The following is a 23138-nucleotide window of genomic DNA, read 5'->3' on the forward strand; positions in this document are numbered from 1 at the left end:
TCAAGTTAGACATCAAATACAAAAACCTGATTGGTTGCTATGTGTTTTAATACGTTGCCATGTTTTGCAATTGTTTTAGAAGTTTGTACCACATGCGATCAGGATTAATTTTCAGTTGATAGTTTAATTTACATTCAATTATTTACAGATGTAATGTTCATTTTCTGCCATTGCCATATGTTCTACATATGTACCATATGTGTTACATAGCTACCAACCTTCAAAAGCCTTGTTATTTTGGCAGAAACAGAACACTGTATGTAACCAAACAACATATCTGGTATCCATACCAAATGAAGTGAGACTGTAGAGTTTGGTTATACTGAAACATAGGGGCATATTCAATTGTTCCGAATCCCTGCGACGTTCAAACTATTACCGTTATTACTTTAATAGTAAGCTGGATTTTAAGCTTGTGGCTCAGGGAGCTGCAGGCTGAAATCCAGCGAGAAAAGTACCGTAATAACGGTATTTACGCGCACTATTACCACACGAACCGCGAGATTTTTGCCATTTCCGCCAACAATTGAATATGCCCCATAGTGTCATTGTAAGGAGAGCCAGTGCCCCAGAGCTTGGTTTACTCATGATCATGGTTCATGGTTTTAGAGCAATAGGTGTATTTTTGGCTATCAATTTGCACATTATTTATTACAGATTTAAAAAATATGCAATTTTAATCTGGTTTAATCGATAAAAGTCACACATAAATTACTTCTATTTACTTTTAAATAACAATGAAGACATGTGGGGAAGGAGTCAACGCAGGAAGAGAGGGGGCAACAAAACACAGGGAATTAACCCACCTTCACACCAAGAGCGACCATTGCTATATGATCAAAGCCAGGATTCTTCTGGACACCCTTTCAGTGCCAGCCAATCACAAGCAGTTTATCACACTGGTCATTTCGATTGGCTGGCAGTAAAAGTCCCGGATACTCTCGGTTATAGTCATTTCGCGTCATTCTTAGGGAGCAGATGGGTCTTTTATTATCTAGATTTTTCTAGGGGGTTTTGTTTTCTTCCATTAAGACTACAATGGATCAAGCAAAATTATTAGAATCCCCACTTGTGTTGCTCATACTCTATTAGCTGGGTCCAAAATTTTCAGTGTGGTGTTGGTCTACACTGACCCCAAGTGTCATTGTGCCATGTTCTGTGTCCCCGCTAGAGGTGGTTCCCAATAGCATATACTTCATATCTGGACCCTAAAAACAGATTCTGGGACCCCAGCTCACAACCTACAGGTTGTTCACCACTCCTTTATACTACGCGGCTCTTAACAATTAGTCCCTTATTAGTTTAACAGTGTAAAAAACTGCACATTCATCAGAAACATAGACGTAAACCACTTCAAACACCATTTTGTTAATTTTAGAAAGTATCAGAGCAACCAAAGAACAATAATAAACTTTCCTATTTTAACTCAAAAGCACCAAGTAATTGAATATCAGAGGTCACAGGTAGGCATTAGTCAGATGTAAAAACAGGTCTGCGAGCTGATGTGGAAGATATGATTGTGAGAGAAAGTCATTTGGGGGCATATTTTAAACTGACAAAGTTAATGATGATATACTGCTGTGTATATACTAGTTGGCCGTATCTATCAGCTATGAAAGAGCCTGAAAGTCGACTGATTAATGATTTAAACAATTTATTTCATGTTTTGTCTAGACACTTTGGGTTCTATTTATCAAAGTCAGCGAGATCCAAAACTGGGGTAAACTGCACTCGTCACATTTATTGTAGGTCAACGCCCATGATACATGTATAGATGGATATGTATGGCGTGGCTACATGAGATTTACAAATACATGATGATTTCTTAATGTGGTTACACTTTGCTAAAGTGCCTCTCAGCAGTGTATTAAAGTCGGTATGTGGTATATAAAAATAAAGGGAACAAAGTAAGCTACTGAAAAACTGGCTTTGTACAGAGAACAGTGGTAATTTTAAATCAATTTCTAAGACTTTAGGATCACATTTTAATATAAAAATAGCAATTACACTGCATATACATTATAGAAAGCAGAAAAACATCTGCAATGTATGTATTAAAAAATGATTTAATCATGACTGGATCAATATGCAATGTGCAGGACTTAATCTGATGTATCAAACTCCTCTGGTCCTATTGATTGTAAGCTTGCGAGCAGGGCCCTCTTACCCATGTCTGCTATTAATACCAACTTAAATTTTATTACTAAAATTGTTCCCAATTGTAAAGTGCTGCGGAATATGCAAATGTTAATAATAATAATAATAATAATAATAATAATAGTAATAATAATATTACAAAGGCAAGTGATGGGGGAGGTGACTATGGTACCAGGTGATCTGATCACATGATATACACATCCAATCCTGACATTTCCTCCTCAGCTTGGTAAAGCTGCTGTTGATAATAATTTTGTTGTGGCCGGGGATCTATCACCTATAAGAACTTGTACTCGTCAGTTAATTATTTAACCTAACTGGCAAATGTTGTAGTTGTGAATTTGCAGATGACATTTATAATCAAAATTCAAAACTTGTCATTCAATTTAATAAGAGACTTTAAATAAAATCTGTATTATTTATATCATCTGACTAGCAACTAACTACAAGCATTTTATAACTATTATCAATGTGTGATAGGGAGATCAAGCTCTAAACGATAGAGTGGACACAATGATGGTACATTTAAACAGATGCTCGGCAGCCAGAGAAATGTTATATCCATAAAGGTCAGATTTGCAACAGTACTATAAAGCAGAGCCGGATTTAGACCTCATAGGGCCCTAGGCAGGATACTGTTTTTGGGCCCCCTCCCTGAAACAATCCATAGCACTATATTTTTGCAGCCTACCATATACCCCTATAGTTACGTAGATATGAAAGCATGTGCCGCCGCGCCGCCAAAGGAGGTGAGGGCGTGGCTTGCATCTTTGGGGGCGTACCTAACATGTGAAAAGAGCAAGGCCACCCTGCTGCAGAAAAAGGCACCCCTAAATAATTACCAAGCAGTCCCGTTTTTTTAAGTAGTTGGGTCAAAACAACATAATAAATATTGAAGTCAGGGCAGAAATACTTACTTAAGTTGTTTGCAAAAATAATACGCATAAATCCAAGTATGTGCTCTTGTCACTTTTGTCCCTCTATCATCACACTGTGCCCCTTCATTGTCACTTTTGCCCCTTCACAATATCACATGTGCCCTTTCACCATCACCTCTGTGCCCATCACCATCACCACCTCTGTGCCAATCACCACCACCACCTCTGTGCCCATTACCACCTCTGTGCCAATCACCATCACCACTTCTGTGCCAATCACCATCACCACTTCTGTGCCCCTTCACCACCTCTGTGCCTCTTCACCATCACCACCTCTGTGCCCTTCACCATCACCACTTCTGTGCCAATCACCATCACCACCTCTGTGCCCTTTACCATCACCCCCTCTGTGCCCATCACCACCTCTGTGCCTCTTCACCATCACCACCTCTGTGCCCATCACCACTTCTGTGCCAACCACCATCACCACTTCTGTGCCAATCACCATCACCACTTCTGTGCCAATCACCATCACCACTTCTGTGCCAATCACCATCACCACTTCTGTGCCAATCACCATCTCTGTGCCCTTCACCATCACCACTTCTGTGCCAATCACCATCACCACTTCTGTGCCCCTTCACTACCTCTGTGCCCCTTCACCATCACCACTTCTGTGCCCCTTCACCATCACCACTTCTATGTTTTACTTACCTTTCTATTGCGCGCTGCTCCTCCTCCGTCAGTCCAGATGTAAAGAAAAAAAAAAAAAGAAAGAAAGAAAGAGTCACGTGATCGCTCGTCGGGTCCCGGCAGCCTCTCCTCCTCTCTCTATCACTGAGACACTGAGAGGAGAAGAGGCTGCCGGGACCCGATTCGCGGCACCCCCCCTCCCCCGCACGAGTCACGGGGGGGGGGGGGGGTCGGGGGAGGGGCCGAATTATTTTTTTTTTTCATTTTTTTAAAAATTACTCCTGTCCCCCCCAGCTGTGCCCCCTGAGAGCCGCTAGGCCCTAGGCAGGTGCCTAGGTTGCCTAGCGGTAAATCCGGCCCTGCTATAAAGGCACAAGGACATTCAAGTAGTGACGTATAGATATATAAAATAATGAACCCAGAGGGCAAAAAAGTTGTTTAAGGTGCAACTGACTAGGATTATAGCACAGTGTTATCATCTCCTGCTTGTCTGTATGTCCACAGTTTTGAATAGCGCAGGAACAAAACAATCTGTAGCAATCAGATGACCAGAATGTTCTGCGGCACAGAGTGTTTCAGAAGATGAGTCAAGTCATCTTGTGAGCTGTCTACTTGTGTGATTATGTTAGTGCGGGCAAGGCTGCATATGATGAGGGCAGGGCTGCATATGATGAGGGCAGGGCTGCATATGATGAGGACAAGGCTGCATATGATGAGGGCAGGGCTGCATATGATGAGGGCAGGGCTGCATATGATGAGGGCAGGACTGCATATGATGAGAGGCAGGGCTGCATATGACAGAGGCAGGGCTGCATATGATGAGGGCAGGGCTGCATATGATGAGGGCAGGGCTGCATATGATGAGAGGCAGGGCTGCATATGATGAGGGCAGGGCTGCATATGATGACAGGTAGGGCTGCATGTGATGAGACACAGCTGCATATGATGAGGGCAGGGCTGTATATGACGGAGGCAGGGCTGCATATGATGAGGGCAGGGCTGCATATGATGAGAGGCAGGGCTGCATATGATGAGGGCAGGGCTGCATATGATGAGAGGCAGGGCTGCATATGATGAGGGCAGGGCTGCATATGATGAGAGGCAGGGCTGCATATGACAGAGGCAGGGCTGCATATGATGAGGGCAGGGCTGTATATGACGGAGGCAGGGCTGCATATGATGAGGGCAGGGCTGCATATGATGAGGGCAGGGCTGCATATGATGAGAGGCAGGGCTGCATATGACAGGGGCAGGGCTGCATATGATGAGGGCAGGGCTGCATATGATGAGAGGCAGGGCTGCATATGATGAGAGGCAGGGCTGCATATGACAGGGGCAGGGCTGCATATGATGAGAGGCAGGGCTGCATATGATGAGGGCAGGGCTGCATATGATGAGAGGCAGGGCTGCATATGACAGGAGCAGGGCTGCATATGATGAGAGGCAGGGCTGCATATAATGAGAGGCAGGGCTGCATATGACAGGAGCAGGGCTGCATATGATGAGAGGCAGGGCTGCATATGACAGGCAGGGCTGCATATGATGAGGGCAGGGCTGCATATGATGAGGGCAGGACTGCATATGATGAGAGGCAGGGCTGCATATGACAGAGGCAGGGCTGCATATGATGAGGGCAGGGCTGCATATGACAGAGGCAGGGCTGCATATCATGAGGGAAGGGCTGCATAGGATGAGGGCAGGGCTGCATATGACAGTGGCCAGGGCCGTAACTAGGGCTGTGCAACAGGGGCAACCGCCCAGGGCGCAACACTGAAGGGGGCGCAATTTAGGAATATTTTAGGTTAATTTGGTTAAAATTGAGGGCTAGGGGGGCGGCATTTGTCTTTCTTGCCCCGGGCACTAGAATTCTAAGTTATGACTCTGACAGTGGCAGAGCCATTATGTGTGGAATTGCCATCCTGCGAACAGAGGAAGGAGATGGGGCTCCCAACAATGCTGACTAGTTACGTCAGACACCTATCAAACTTAAGTGGGAACATTGTGATGTCAAACACATCTCTATAAAAAGTGAAGTTCATGCATGGAACTTGTTTATTTTCCACTAGTATGTATATCGGACCTAAACTGATATATATTTAGAGGTACATCTTTTACATGCAGATGTACCCAATTTGTATAATGTGATCTCTTTCAAGGTCATTTTAAGACATTACTAGACCTTATGATACTTTCGTGGCCACTTATTTATACTATTTTGTAAGATATGGAGGACAATTTGCAGCTGTATCCCAAATGTACAGTACATCTATTCTTCTCAAGACAGCAGTACCAAATTGAAAAGTATGTTTCCGTATAAACATATACATATATATACATATTATAGTATGTGACTGTTGCTCAATTGTGGAAGTAAGATCAGAGAACTGTTAGGACCCAGCGTAGATTTACATTTGGTTAAGCCTTGCTCTAAAATTAGGTCTAAGTTAATGCTTGGAATAGGTTCAGTTATTGAGCTAAATTGGGGGATGTGCAAGAGTTTAAATTACTTAAAGTAAAGGTTCATATTCTTTGACCCAGGAGACCATTTGATCAATCAACTCACTTGATAGAGATTGCTTCCTAAATAGGCAAATACATTGTTTTTCTGGAAACTCAGGGGGGCTTATATAGAAGCATCTTAGGACGTCTTCTATGCAGACTCCATTACTAGGAAGCATAATGGCCAGACGCCTCTGTCCTGGTTAATCCAGGGCTAATTCTCCTTCTTCATTTTAAATGTTTTTTTTGTTAATATGACATAGTTTGGATTTAATCTAAGGTGATGACCGAAACTTGATTTTGAATTATTTTTGGGACTTGATCTAGGTGTCCAGACATGCTGCAGACAATTAGGATGATCCATGTATGGGCCCAAAACACAGCTAATCTCAATCAGCATTTAAAGGGTTAATTAGAACTAGCAGAAAATGCGGTTGGGAAATTACATGATCTGACAGAGTGAGCAATCATCATCCAACCACATTGTGCTCAGTAGGAGCTGCACATTCAGTACAAGTGCTGATTGGCTGGACCTGTCTGATTTGGCCAAATATGTATGTGGCCAAATTGTTGAGAGATCTGGCTACTCTGCACTATGATTGAGATCTCAGATCTGCCTATGTATGGGCAACTCCAGACAATGGTTAGAACATGGGATTAGCATTAAAGATTGAAAGATAAAATTGCTAAAGGAAGCAACTAGTTCTGTACTATGAAACATAATATATTTTAGACAACTAGTTATTAAATCTATGCTGTTCAGTCAGTGAGGACAAGAGAGAAGTCAGTAAGGATAAGATAAGAGCAAGTAAGGTTAGATGAGTAATTGTTAATAATTAAAGATGATTAAGTTAGTAATTACATTAATCATGACTTTGAGAATAGAGACAGCAGTTTAGGCTATTCTAGCAATACTCTGTTCACGATTCTCAAGCTATAGCTACCTCTGACTGATATAACTGAGGTCACAGTGGATCAGTATGGGGAGGAGAGCAGGTGAGTTGGAGGATGATGTAGGGTGGCTGGATTATGCACTGTGTACAAACAATAAATTATATTGAGAACAATGAGCAATGATGTTTTTCCTCAACACCAATTGTCCAACCAATACAGGTAGCATACAGCAAAGCTCTGTGTATCTGAGCTGTAATATTAGTGTCAGACTAACACTCAAATATGGTCTGTGGTATTTTGCATTTTGGAGCCAGATGAGCGCTTTGGAAACAATCAAGAACCTTTAAAATACAATCTGACACGTGGAAAGCCTACTTAAATGTTATAATTATTTCCTGTCTATAGTTCAATTTATGTATTTGTTTAAAAACATTGCAAATAACAGAGATACAGGACATTTAAATGTGAATTAGGCATATACAGCCATTATGTGGATTAGCCAGATAAAATCATTCTGTGGATTAGGCACATACAGTCATTCTGTCGAATAGGCAGATACAGTCATTCTGTGCATTCGACAGATACAGCCATTCTGTGAAATAGGCAGATACAGTCATTCTGTGGATTAGACAGATACAGTCATTCTGTGGATTAGACAGATACAGCCATTCTGTGAAATAGGCAAATACAGCCATTCTGTGAATTAGGCAGATACAGCCATTCTGTGGAGTAGGCTTGTACATTCATTCTGTGGATTAGGCAGATACAGCCATTCTGTGGAGTAGACTTGTACATTCATTCTGTGGATTAGGCTTGTACATTCATTCTGTGGATTAGGCTTGTACATTCATTCTGTGGATTAGGTTTGTACAGTCATTCTGTTGATTAGGTTTGTACAGTCATTCTGTGAGTAAGGCTTGTACAGTCATTCTGTGGAATAGGCAGATACAGTCATTCTGTGGATTAGGTTTGTACAGTCATTCTGTGGATTAGGCTTGTACAGTCATTCTGTTGATTAAGTTTGTACAGTCATTCTGTGAGTTAGGCTTGTACAGTCATTCTGTGTATTAGACAGATACAGTCATTCTGTGGATTAGGCAGATACAGCCATTCTGTGGAGTAGACTTGTACATTCATTCTGTGGATTAGGCTTGTACAGTCATTCTGTTGATTAGGTTTGTACAGTCATTCTGTGAGTTAGGCTTGTACAGTCATTCTGTGTATTAGACAGATACAGTCATTCTGTGAATTAGGCAGATACAGCCATTCTGTGTATTAGACTTGTTCAGTCATTCTGTGGATTAGACTTGTACAGTCATTTTGTGGATTAGGCTTGTACAGTCATTCTGAGGATTAGACTTGTACATTCATTCTGTGGATTAGGCTTGTACAGTCATTCTGTTGATTAGGTTTATACAGTCATTCTGTGAGTTAGGCTTGTGCAGTCATTCTGTGTATTAGACAGATACAGTCATTCTGTGGAATAGACAGATACAGTTATTCTGTGGATTATCCAGAAACAGTCATTCTGTGAATTAGGCAGAAACAGCCATTCTGTGAATTAGGCAGATACAGCCATTCTGTGTATTAGACTTGTACAGTCATTCTGTGAATTAGACTTGTACAGTCATTCTGTGGATTAGACTTGTACAGTCATTCTGTGTATTAGACTTGTACAGTCATTCTGTGGATTAGAGTTGTACAGTCATTCTGTGGATTAGGCTTGTACAGTCATTCTGTGGAATAGACAGATACAGTCATTCTGTGGAATAGACCGATACAGTCATTCTGTGGATTACCTAGAAACAGTCATTCTGTGAATTAGGCAGATACAGCCATTCTGTGTATTAGACTTGTACTGTCATTCTGTGTATTAGACTTGTACAGTCATTCTGTGGATTAGATTTGTACAGTCATTCTGTGGATTAGGCTTGTACAGGTATTCTGTGGATTAGGCAGATAAAATCATTCTGTGGATTAGGCACATACAGCCATTCTGTGAAATAGGCAGATACAGTCATTCTGTGGATTAGACAGATACAGTCATTCTGTGGATTAGACAGATACAGCCATTCTGTGAAATAGGCAAATACAGCCATTCTGTGGATTAGGCAGATACAGCCATTCTGTGGAGTAGACTTGTACATTCATTCTGTGGATTAGGTTTGTACATTCATTCTGTGGATTAGGCTTGTACATTTATTCTGTGGATTAGGCTTGTACAGTCATTCTGTTGATTAGGTTTGTACAGTCATTCTGTGAGTTAGGCTTGTACAGTCATTCTGTGTATTAGACAGATACAGTCATTCTGTGGATTAGGCTTGTACAGTCATTCTGTGGATTAGGCTTGTAAAGTCATTCTGTGGATTAGGCTTGTACAGTCATTCTGTTGATTAGGTTTGTACAGTCATTCTGTGAGTTAGGCTTGTACAGTCATTCTGTGTATTAGACAGATACAGTCATTCTGTGGATTAGGCAGATACAGCCATTCTGTGGAGTAGACTTGTACATTCATTCTGTGGATTAGGCTTGTACAGTCATTCTGTTGATTAGGTTTGTACAGTCATTCTGTGAGTTAGGCTTGTACAGTCATTCTGTGTATTAGACAGATACAATCATTCTGTGAATTAGGCAGATACAGCCATTCTGTGTATTAGACTTGTTCAGTCATTCTGTGGATTAGACTTGTACAGCCATTCCGTGTATTAGACTTGTGCAGTCATTTTGTGGATTAGATTTGTACAGTCATTCTGTGGATTAGGCAGATACAGCCATTCTGTAGATTCGCTAGATACAGCCATTCTGTGGATTATATTTGTACAGTCATTCTGTGGATTAGGTTTGTACAGTTATTCTGTGGATTAGGCTTGTACAGTCATTCTGTGGATTAGACTTGTACATTCATTCTGTGGATTAGTCTTGTACAGTCATTCTGTTGATTAGGCTTGCACAGTCATTCTGTGGATTAGGTTTATACAGTCATTCTGTGAGTTAGGCTTGTGCAGTCATTCTGTGTATTAGACAGTTACAGTCATTCTGTGGAATAGACAGATACAGTCATTCTGTGGATTATCCAGAAACAGTCATTCTGTGAATTAGGCAGAAACAGCCATTCTGTTAATTAGGCAGATACAGCCATTCTGTAGATTAGACTTGTACAGTCATTCTGTGTATTAGACTTGTACTGTCATTCTGTGTATTAGACTTGTACAGTCATTCTGTGGATTAAAGTTGTACAGTCATTCTGTGGATTAGGCTTGTACAGTCATTCTGTGGAATAGACAGATACAGTCATTCTGTGGATTACCTAGAAACAGTCATTCTGTGAATTAGGCAGATACAGCCATTCTGTGTATTAGACTTGTACTGTCATTCTGTGTATTAGACTTGTACAGTCATTCTGTGGATTAGACTTGTACAGTCATTCTGTGGATTAGGCTTGTACAGGTATTCTGTGGATTAGGCAGATACAGCCATTCTGTGGATTCGCTAGATACAGCCAATCTGTGGATTAGATTTGTACAGTCATTCTGTGGATTAGGCTTGTACAGTCATTCTGTGGAATAGACAGATACAGTCATTCTGTGGATTACCCAGAAACAGTCATTCTGTGAATTAGGCAGAAACAGCCATTCTGTGAATTAGGCAGATACAGCCATTCTGTGTATTAGACTTGTACTGTCATTCTGTGTATTAGACTTGTACAGTCATTCTGTGGATTAGACTTGTACAGTCATTCTGTGTATTAGACTTGTACTGTCATTCTGTGTATTAGACTTGTACAGTCATTCTGTGGATTAGACTTGTACAGTCATTCTGTGGATTAGAGTTGTACAGTCATTCTGTGGATTAGGCTTGTACAGTCATTCTGTGTATTAGACTTGTACTGTCATTCTATGTATTAGACTTGTACAGTCATTCTGTGGGGCAGCATGGTGGCTAAGTGGTTAGCACTTCTGCCTCACAGCGCTGAGGTCATGAGTTTGATTCCTGACCATGGCCTTATCTGTGAGGAGTTTGTATGTTCTCCCTGTGTTTGCGTGGGTTTCCTCCGGGTGCTCCAGTTTCCTCCCACACTCCAAAAAACATACTAGTAGGTTAATTGGCTGCTATTAAAAAAATTGACCTTAGTCTCTCCCTCTGTGTCTGTGTGTATGTTAGGGAATTTAGACTGTAAGCTCCAATGGGGCAGGGACTGATGTGAATGAGTTATCTGTACAGCGCTGTGGAATTAGTGGCGCTATATAAATAAATGATGATGATGATGATGATGATTAGACTTGTACAGTCATTCTGTAGATTAGGCTTGTACAGTCATTCTGTGGATTACCCAGAAACAGTCATTCTGTGAATTAGGCAGATACAGTCATTCTGTGTATTAGACTTGCACTGTCACTCTGTGTATTAGACTTGTACAGTCATTCTGTGGATTAGATTTGTACAGTCATTCTGTGGATTAGGCTTGTACAGGTATTCTGTGGATTAGGCAGATACAGCCATTCTGTGGATTCGCTAGATACAGCCAATCTGTGGATTAGATTTGTACAGTCATTCTGTGGATTAGGCTTGTACAGTTATTCTGTGGATTAGGCAGATACAGCCATTCTGTGGATTAGGTTTGTACAGTCATTCTGTGGATTAGATTTGTACAGTCATTCTGTGGATTAGGCAGATACAGCCATTCTGTGGATTAGGTAGATACAGCCATTCTGTGGATTAGATTTGTACAGTCATTCTGTCTGCAAATAACCTCTTACACTGGCAGATGTGGTCATTCTGATAATAGGGTAAACAAACAGTGTTTTTGTCCTCAAGGGGACAACTGTCCCTGACAAACAAATTAAAATTGGACTGTATTTTGATTGGCTAGTACCATCAATGTAGGTGTCAAACACATCTATTGTCTGGAAATTTGGGTGAAAACAATTTAAATGGCCGGCATAATATGAGAGGGTAGCCTTACACAAGTGGGGACAAGATGCAGGACACAGCACAGGAATGGGGAGCTTATAATATGATCATGGAAATCGGTATAGATCAGGGACACCAGTCCATCACCTATAAATCAATTATGTCAATGCAGACATTAATGTTAAATATATGCAGAACACAACTCACAGAATATAGATCAAATATCAGATACATAATGCAAAATAATTTGTGGTTATATGGTGATCTTCCTCTCTGCTGCAAAGTTACAGACATGTTCTGTGACCATAAGAAGTTATCTTGATCTTGTCTCCTAGTGAAATAATGATATTGTTGATCCTTTTCTGTTATTTGGAGTGATTATGGCGCCAGGCTTCCCTCACAGACATGGCTTGCATTGTCTGTGAGGGCTCATACCGTGCTTTGTAACTTAGAGGCCCAGTTATTACACTGAATCATGTCGTCTGCATGAATGCTTGTTGGTTTATATTCTTACATATTACTTTATGATACTGACAGTTTTAGTTTTAGCCATTGAATAAAAGCTGCGTGGCTAATTATACGTGTGTAAAATTATACAGACATAAACAGATCATTTTATCTCATTCTGCTGACCACTAGATATCAATAACAGACGGAGACTGCTTTCCTTGTGCTAACTCCAGCACAGCTAGACACCAACAAAATAAATATGGTTCTATTCCGTCTGGAAATTAATGGCAAATGTAAGTTTTTTTTTTACAAAGAATTAAATTTCCCCCTAGATACAGGCAATAAATGCACTGCCGGTTCCTGCACTCATACAGAAGCTACGTCATACTTGCCAACTCTCCCAGAATGTCCGGAAGACACCCGAAATTCGGGTAGGTCTCCCGGGCAAGCAGGCAAATATCCCGCATATGGCATCTGCTCCTCAAAATGATGCGATTTGCGGTGAATCGCGTCATTTTGATCCCCCCCGCCTCCCCCCGCACCAAAAACTGCATTTTATCGCAGGGGGGGGAGCCAAAATGACCCGAATTAGCACGCCCCGCCCCTCCCTCCCACCAACCATGGCCCCCTGCCTGGGATCTCCTGGAAGGAACTTACCAAAGGTTGGTAAGTATGAGCTATGTCCATGGTATTTCTCTTCCGCTTCACAATTCCATCTCCAAGTCCCACTATCTGTACATACACAATGACAATGCAACAGTACTAGATAAATAAGTAGGCTCCCCTGCCGGAGGCAAAGCACTTATGTAAATGTAATTTGTTGAACTGAATTTGGCACAGTGGTTAGCATTGCTCCCTTGCATTGCTGTGGTCAGGAGTTTGATTATGACCAGGGCCCTGTCTGTGTGGAATTTGTATGTTCTCCCCATGTTTGTGTGCGTTTCCTCCGTGTGCTCCAGACACCTTCCACAATCCCAAAACATACTGGTAGGTTAACTGTCGTGTGACAAAATGGACCCTAGTCTGCCAGTGTGTGCGGTGGGGAATTTAGATGGTAAGCTCCAATGGGACTACATAATACTTGTACAGCGGTACGAAATATAATTGGTGCTATACAGTGGAAATTCAGAAGTGGCAGTATGGGAAATGTAAGTGAATGGAATTTGAAAGTTTTTCAATGAAGGCAGTAGGAGAAGTGGCGGTATGGCATACATCTGTATACACCCCCACATCCACCACCGGCGCTCTATGAAGCAATAGTAATAAAATCAGTGCATTAAATCTTCTGTAGCTGGAGGCTTGTATTGTAGATCACAGCCATCGTTCCTGGCTCACAGATATCTGACCTGATTGGTACTTTCTCATTTGGGATACAAACTTGCAAGCGTTATATATTTTATGTTTGGCTCTTTATATTGTATTAAATGTCAATTTGACTATTATTTCACCAACCACAAATCTAGTGCTTGTAACAAAATTTTTTAATTTTCTTGCCATCTAAAATATGTTCCTTACAAATCACGTAATAAGCAAAACAATCATCTTATTTTCCTTACACTGTTCATGGAGGGCTTACAATAGGTATAGCCCAGGCATTGTCTATGCAATAACAATAATAATACATTGTGTGGCTTTTTACTATGTTCTGAGGTTCTACCAATATGTTGTTGTATCACTTGTAGTCATGTGTCACCCTATGCCACCATGAATTGATCCATGCAAACATACAGGTGTTATTTAGAGCTTCTCCTAATTTTATGCTTTTTGTTTTACTTAGATGTTTTTATGCTGTGAACCTGCAAAAGATTTACTTCAGCTGATTAGCTAATGTTTAAACTCGTATCTAGGGCTGGAGAAAGGGTACTAGTCGGCAGAGCCGTAACTAGGGTGGTGCGGGCGGTGCCGTCGCCCCGAGCGCAAGCCCGAGGGGGCGCAGCAGCCGCCCGCTACCTTCCCCTCTGTGGCTCAAAGTAAAAAAAAAATATCTAAAAAAAATAAAATAAAATAAAAAAATATTGCCCCCCCCCCCGCGACTCATGCAGGGGGGGTGCCGCGAGTCGGGGGAGGGGGGGTCGGTTACCGCGAGTCGGGGGAGGGGGGGTCGGGTGCCGCGAGTCGGGGGAGGGGCTAGTGTGGTGGCTGGTCAAAGAATGATCACACTGTCTGTCAGACAGTGTGTATAAAGTTATTTGTCAGGACCCGCCCCCTCCCCTTCCAGGATGCTGTGCTCCGCTCCACCCCCCCCTCTGAAAAGAAAGTGAGGAGCGGCCATTGCTGAGCAGAGAGAGTGAGTCCCCTGCATCTACTGCTGACTGCTATGCTGACCATCCAGGAGGGAAGAAAAATAGGTAAGTAAATGTTATATTGTAATTAAAATATATATTTAAAAAAAAAAAATAGGAAATAGGGTGCTCCATCCAGGAGCAAAAACTGAGGGAGTGTAGTGGGGAAGCAAAATCTATGGGGGCAGGGGACATGAAAATGTATAATGATTATTTTTTGGTATTGTATTTTTTGGTATTTTGCATTTATGTATTCTCCCCTGTCCCTCTCATCTACCCCATCTGTGCCACCTTCTCCCCAGTCCCTCTCATCTACCCCCTTGTGCCACCTTCTCCCCAGTCCCTCTCATCTACCCCCCTGTCCCACCTTCTCCACAGTCCCTCTCATCTACCCCCCTGTGCCACCTTCTCCCCAGTCCTTCTCATCTACCCCCCTGTCCCACCTTCTCAGTTCCTCTCATCTACCCCCCTGTCCCACCTTCTCCACAGTCCCTCTCATCTACTCCCCTGTGCCACCTTCTCCCCAGTTCCTCTCATCTACTCCCCCCCCCCATGTGCCACCTTGTCCCCAGGCTCTCTCATCTACTACCCCCTCTGTGCCACCTTGTCCCCAGGCTCTCTCATCTACTACCCCCTCTGTGCCACCTTGTCCCCAGGCTCTCTCATCTACTACCCCCTCTGTGCCACCTTGTCCCCAGGCTCTCTCATCTACTACCCCCTCTGTGCCACCTTGTCCCCAGGCTCTCTCATCTACTACCCCCTCTGTGCCACCTTCTCCCCTGTCCCTCTCATCTACCCCCTTGCACCATCTTCTCCCCTATTCCTCTTACTTGTCATCCTGCAGCCCACTTCCAGCACTGGGTTTATATGTATTTAAAAATCCAAATTTATATAGTGTATGTCGTGTAAAGTACAGGAAATAGAAAATTTGTCATTTTCATATTCATAATCTATGATTTCTATTTTCCTCCACATAGTGTCTATTGCAAAAAATACAGGTGTAGCCAAGGGCTCTTATATTTCTTCCCTATAGTGAGAGAAATTTGTATAGGTTACACCTGTATTTTTGAGGCTACCAACTACACAGCAATACAAAAGAATTCATTCAGTAAAGTGCTAGCCACACCCCCACATTAGGTTGGCCACACCCACTTGGCAAATGTCACTCCCACTTAGATGGGGGGCGCCGGTGCCCTGTCTCGCCCAGGGCACTAAAATGTCTAGTTACGGCACTGCTAGTCGGACCCCCTCAGTGCTGCTTCCGGGAGTGTAATATTGAGAGAGAGAGGTATGAACTGAAATTCATTTTAAAATATAAAAAAATAGTTGTCCTCCAAAGTTAAAATAAAACATAAAGAGAAAGTGTAGCACGATTTTAATCTTGACATATTGCCGAGGTAAAGGCTGAACACAATGGGCCTGAATCATTAAGGCACATAGCTGCCGATTTTGAGCACATCGTGCGCAAAACCACTCTGCGCATGCCCAGAACCGGGACATACACCAGTAGACGCAGCCCTGTCCGCTCCGTCTCAGAGCTCAAAGGACACATAGTTCAGCCTACATTTTTGGGGAGTGAACGGGGCGTGGAAGCGTTGTGCCATAGTCAATGTACAGTAAGGGCACATGCCAAACTCAAGTGCACGCAGCCTTGTCCGAATCAAGCTCCGGGCATCACAAAGTTCTTGTTTTTGTGCCGTACCTCTTGCTCCAGCTACAGAGCTAGTCCAAGTCCTTATCACTAGCATGCTATAACATGTGTTTGCAATCAGGAGCAACTGTAAAAATTTATTTTATGTTCAGTAACATCCTAATAAATTTATTTAATGAGAATTTATTTTTTTGCACTCAGTACGGATGCCTTGATGAATCAGACCTAATGAGTTATCCTTGTGCGGGTGCCTGAGGATAAGCAAGTAGGAGAGACAAGGATGGCAACAGGCGCTGGCGTGACAGCCCCCATCCCCCATCACCCTCAGTAGAGCTCATTCATGCCTTCCTTCTGCTATACAGTTCTGATTTTAATGAAAACACAATGAGTGACAAAGATTGCCTTGACCCTCTTAAAAAGTGAAGTGGAGCTTAGTTTGGAAAACATGGGAACATAAACATTGGTTGGGGTTGAAAGAAGCCAGATTTTAAATTAGGGATGAGTTCATTGTTACCTCCCGCACATTGATCTGGTACCGCTATGAGCGTATTACACTAGGGCGGTCAGAACCCTTGATCAGGTCCTGACTACGAAAGGTAGGAATCACGCATGGCACACTCAAGGTAGATTATGTGTAAGCTAATAAGGAAGGGGATGTGTCCCCAGGTGGCTGCTGGTGGTCCGTGCGGTGCTCCACAATGAGAAATAAAAACACTAAATGAGTGACATGATGTCTGACTCATTCAGTGATTTAGGTGCCCCAGAAATGCCGGTGCTCTAGACGGCTGCCTTAGTTTTTTAATGATAGTGTTGGTCCTGGCGCACCCCTCCCCAGAGCACAATTAGGCTGGATTTATACACCTGACCACAGCGGAATTAACTGACAGAGCTTCCTACAGCTTTCCATATAGAAAACTCCACAGAGTTACTGTATATAATACCTATGATTTCACAGACCCATATAAACAGTCATATAGCAGATTTCACTGCAAGGCTTATTAGTGTTGCTGTGGAGCCATGGGACACTTGCTTTAGCTTGACCCAGAAATAATTCCAAATAATTTCCATCCCTCCACTGCAGAAGAGTTACCAATCCAATGTGAGACAACTCTAAAGCTGGGTACACACCTATGGAATTATCGTGCAGATCACACGAGTCACAACCATTTGGTCACCTCTCTGTAGGCGTTAAATTTCAGGGCATGCGTATGTGATATAGAGGACTGTTTTGAGGCACGTTCTCAAAATAAATAAAATGATAATGAGGTGGCAATTTGTACCCGTTCATGTTTTATCATACAAAAACACATCACGTAGGGCAGCACGGTGGCTAAGTGGTTAGCACTTCTGCCTCACAGCACTGGGGTCAATTCCAGATCATGGCCTTATCTGTGTGGAGTTTGTATGTTCTCCCCGTGTTTGCGTGGGTTTCCTCCGGGTGCTCCAGTTTCCTCCCACACTCCAAAAACTTACTGGTAGGTTAATTGGCTGCTGTCAAATTGATCCTAGTCTCTCTCTCTCTCCAATGGGGCAGGGACTGATGTGAGTAAGTTCTCTGTACAGCGCTGCGGAATTAGTGGCGCTATATAAATAAATGATGATGATGATCATCACATCTGTTGAATTGGTTTTGTAAACGTAATTAAAATCATGATCAACGAAGGTTGGAAGTTCATTCATGGCCTTTTTAGCAGATGGTTATGAGAGTTGAAGATCACAGATCTGAAGGTAAATCGTCTAGGTGTGTATACATGAATCGGCATACTCATCGGGACTTTCAACCGCTGGTGAAATCGAGACATTGCATTTGAAGTATCATTGCATAGGTGTGTACCCAGCTTATCATTGTTAGAATGTACCCACAGATCATAAAGGAGACACACAGCGCATTGCATCTGGCCTTAACAAATGATCACATCTCCACGGATGAAATCATCTGGGGACAAATCTTTCTAAGGACTGTCCCTATAAATCATGCACTGTCTACAAGTATGACATAGGGTAGGACATTGATGCCACATTTATATAATAAGCCTGTAAACTTAAATCCTTCAGAGATATAAATAGTCAAGTTATATACAGTGCGAATCCATTGCTCTCGTGTCATACACAAAGACTGTTGTCACTTTCCATGGGAAGATAGATCTCATACTCGTTCCTTGCAATTCTTGACTGGTGGGAACGGGCTGGCATTCGGCAGCACCAAACAGGTGGCTGTTACTGCAGAACGCACACACACACACGGACACACGCAGCCAACAAATGAGTTTCAGCAGCACATCAGAGTCCAACCTTTCTGCACGCTCTTTGTGCAAAGAGGTTTAAAAGGCTCTCACCACACAGGCAGTAGACTCAGTCAATATTTGTAAAAGATGTTAGGTTTGATAAGCTGTGTCTTTTTTAACCCCACATTTCCTCAAGGAGACACAGAGATATGTGATCCGCTGCAGACACAGCAGCTGTGGGGCACCTATTGCTCCTTGATGTCATCGGCTTGTCAGAATTGACAGACAGACTGCACAAGCTCCTGCTTGCTCCATCGACCAAACAAAAACCACAGGCCGGCTCCATTACATAAGGATCCTTTTCTGCTGGCTAAGGGTCTAGGAAGCAGTCTTGTTTATAACATTAGAGGATCCTTACACTTAGGCGACATGCATGCCTGGTGATAACTTTACTAAAATAATAGGGAAGCAGAAGACCATCAATCAGTGGCTGACTAGTGTAAAGTGGGATGCCCGATTATTAAAGTATCCCAATTGTTTACTTGCTGTGTCCTGCTTTGCTTCCCTTGTTGTATCAGTTATTTCTTCATCGTTCATAAAATATGCAATAGTATTTTAGTTTACCAATATAAATAGCCGCCAACTGTCCCTGTTTTCCACTTTCCGGATTTTAAAGTTTTGACAATTTTTTTTAAACACAAACGAACTTTACAGGATGCTTTAACTTTTTGTTTACAGATTTATATTCATTTTTAAATAGTACAACAAGAAATAGCATAGATTACAGTGGTATAAAAATACTGCAATACATAAGGGATTAGAAAAAAAAAAATACATATAGGGGAATAGGAGTAAATATGATAAAAGTGTGGACTGCTGACGTAAGTTTTCCAAATCTTAGAAAAGTTTGATGACCCCCAATCGTCATCCACAAGCCACTCATTGAAACATTGTTTGTGCTGTTAGTAACTAATGCTCAGTAAGAGCAGGACTTAGGAGTAATGTGGAGTCTAGCACACATATAAATACACTGAATGATGTCATTAGTTTGTGCACGTTAGACAGTCATTATTAAACTGAAGAGACATTGGGGAACAAGTAGATGCAAAGCGGGGGCGTGGGTAAACGGCAACTTATAAGACTCACACCTTTCACTCACACTCAGAAGACCCCAAGACTGCGTACACCTGCACAGCAACAAATTATTCCTGGAATCCTGGATTAGATGTTTACTAACTAGTCATTTATTTTTGAAATTAATGAAGAAAACACTTTACAGTTGGTTTTTATTTGACATTATTTTGTGTTGATCATAGGTAAGAATTCCAGAATAAATCCATTTTGATAACGAGTAAAATGTGGCCTCCCCTTTCCGGGACAAACGCAGTATTTGTAGAGGGGGGTTTCCACACCACGCCACCAGTGGGCGTGACCAGCATGCATGGGGGTGTGGCTATAATTTTAGACAGTGCTTGGCTGCTCTCCAACTCTTCCTATCCCCATAATATACCTGAGCAATGCTGCGTGCATTACTGTTAGGCACACGCAGCTCTCCCTTTTCAAGCAGAGCCGTGTAAAGCGGGGGCAGGGTTCAGCCACCTCAATTATACAGTGCCCCAGGCTTGGAGGGGGGTTTCCAGGCCCTAAGAACCCCCTCCTCCCTCGGTTTGCCTATGCCTTTTTCAAGCGAGGTTAGCCCTGTGCCATTAGGAGCCAGAATAAGGGAGATTGAGGCTTAGAGCTTCCTCCATTCCTGGGCTCTTTTTTATTCTGCCAGACGCTTTCTGTGCGCAATTATGTCTCTGTTCTCTGAACCTGAATGAACACTCAACGCTCCGGTGCCGACTGACCGGTGGGTCTTGGTTTCCCCCCGGCATTCCATGCCCTGATGAGGACGAGTGTCTTTTACACTGAAGGGGTTACAAAACAATTCTGAAAACAGAGATTTTGCATTTGCAGTCACTAATGTGGCTTAATTTTCTCATCCGCCTTTACCTCATACCATTACATGTCCAGCGTCTTTTCACAGTACTCGCCACCTGTCATTGGGGCTGTTTATTCAGTACTCAAGTAGCTGCATCCTGTATCATCCTAGGCTTATCTTAGAACACATACGTTGCTGTTCAATGTGTTGTTAAGAGGTCCTGCCCTTGGTGGTGAATAGACCAGCTCTATTCTTGTCTTCAAAACAAATATATGTCCCCACACGGGAAACCTTTTTACCACATATAAATAAAAACTCTTCTTTTTTTTTTATTATTAACTCTATGAAGATCCGAACACAGAAAGAGACAAGGCCTATATGGAGACTATACTATATACAACCCCTGACCACAGTAACCCTGTTGATCTAGTTCCTTAATGCTGATATATGATGAAAGGCGAGATACAAAGCCCTGTGGACCCACAACAGAGGTCACTTTCACATCCCAGGCAAAATATCTGAGGCGGAGCTGTTGTGACCCAGGAGATTAAGTCATGGTGAAACTAGGGATTGTTCCTTCACCGTTCTACAGAGAACATCACAGCAGCAGCAGCAGCTTCCCTCCTCTCACCCTCCCGAACCCGGCTTCTAAGAGGAAAAGAAATCTTTTGAAGGCGCCAGGGTGTTATTGCACCACAAAACACTATATGTAGTGTGCTCAGCTTAGTCACTGCTCTCGCAGGTTTGAGTGCCAAGCGAGCAAACAAATACAAACCCTTCTGTCTCCTGGAACTGGCTTCTGCCTCCTGAGGTGAAAATTCACACACAAGCCAAGTCACTTCCTTTGCTGTTTATCTTCTTCGAACGCATAACGTTTTTTTTCATTTCTTTTTTTAAGAATATTTGATCCCCGCTCTGTTTTCTGACACAAATAGTGACAATTCTCTGCTTAATAAGTTAACTTAATAAGGGTTTAATAAGACAGAATCCTGTATTGTTATCTTTAATTTAGAAAGCACTGACATATCGCGCAGCCTTGCACATTGAGGGGATACATACAATGACATGAAACAGAAGGTAAAGCTGGCTCTGCCCAAATGAGCTTACAATCTAAGAGGTGTGGGAAATATTTGATATATATGATAATGGAATAACAATTGTACCGGTGTGGGGGGGGGGGGGGGGGGGGGGTTAGTAAGTTTCTCGGGTTAGAACATGGAGACTGTCAGCTCGACAAGCACAAGGACATGCAGCTGATCAGCCATACAAGGAGTTGTTTGTTAATGAGGTTTGTTTGCAATGGCTTTTTAGTGAAGCTATAATGTGACTGGGGAGGGGGTGTCCGTCATAATGTGTCTGAGGGGGTTATAATGTGTCTGGGACAGTGGCATAATGTAGCTGGGGGGTGGCTTGATGTGGTGGCCCACTATGGGACTGGCCCGGAGGGAAAATACCCCCCTGCCAGCCTGCCCCATAGGTGGAGTGATGTGGCTTTGGTGGGATGGCTTGATGTGACATGATGTGTCTGGGGCGGTGGCGTGATGTGTCTGGCAATGGAGTGGTGTGTCTTGGTGGTGGTGTGGTGTGTCTGGGTGGTGGCGTGGTGTGTCCTGGGGGAGCGTGGTGTGTCTGGGGGGTGGTGTGATGTGTCTGGGGGGTGGTGTGATGTGTCTGGCAATGGAGTGGTGTGTCTTGGTGGTGGTGTGGTGTGTCTGGGTGGTGGCGTGGTGTGTCCTGGGGGAGCGTGGTGTGTCCTTGGGGAGCGTGGTGTGTCTGGGGGGTGGTGTGATGGGTTTGGCAGTGGAGTGGTGTGTCTGGGTGGTGGTGTGGTGTGTCTGGGTGGGGGCGTGGTGTGTCCTGGGGGAGCGTGGTGTGTCTGGGGGGGCATGGTGTGTCTGGGGGGTGGCGTGATGTATCTGGAAGTAGAGTGGTGTCTGGGGGGGTGGAGTGGTGTGTCTGGGGGTGGCGTTATTTGTCTGGGGAGGGGCGGGATGTGTCTGGGGAGGGTGTGATAAATGTAATGTTTTATTATAATGTATGTATTAAATACTGCCTGCTCTGAGTTGTGTACTGTGTTCACTTATTGCTTAGTTTTCCATATTTCATGTACCTATACATTCTCCAAATATGCCCCAACATTCCAGGATCCAGACAAGAATCCAGTACCAGATTATGAAAGCTCTGATAAAAGGTAGGTGAGAGCAACACCGTTTTAATACATTGTATGTCATGTCTAAAGAGTCGCAGCCACTCCCCATGCTGACCACACCCACAACACTGTGGATACGCCCCCTGTGGTCGCACACAACCCTTTTTATGGTCATCTGTGGAGGAGGACCCACAAAGTGGCTGTTCCGGGACCTCAAATTCCTCTTGGCGGTCCTGACTATAGATGTCACAACCATACAACACAGTACCACATTAGGTTCAAGCCTGAGGTAGCTTGTTCCATGCAGGATCAGTCTTCCAGCACTTTCCTGTAGATTTTAAACAGGAGTTACTTGGTAACAGCAAAGTAACAGGGGTAAACTATGTAGCACAGTAGGGTTGTTTCATGATGGGGTTGGATTTGTT

This window comes from Mixophyes fleayi, chromosome 5, assembly GCF_038048845.1.
Source record: "Mixophyes fleayi isolate aMixFle1 chromosome 5, aMixFle1.hap1, whole genome shotgun sequence".
In the NCBI taxonomy this organism is placed as follows: domain Eukaryota; kingdom Metazoa; phylum Chordata; class Amphibia; order Anura; family Limnodynastidae; genus Mixophyes; species Mixophyes fleayi.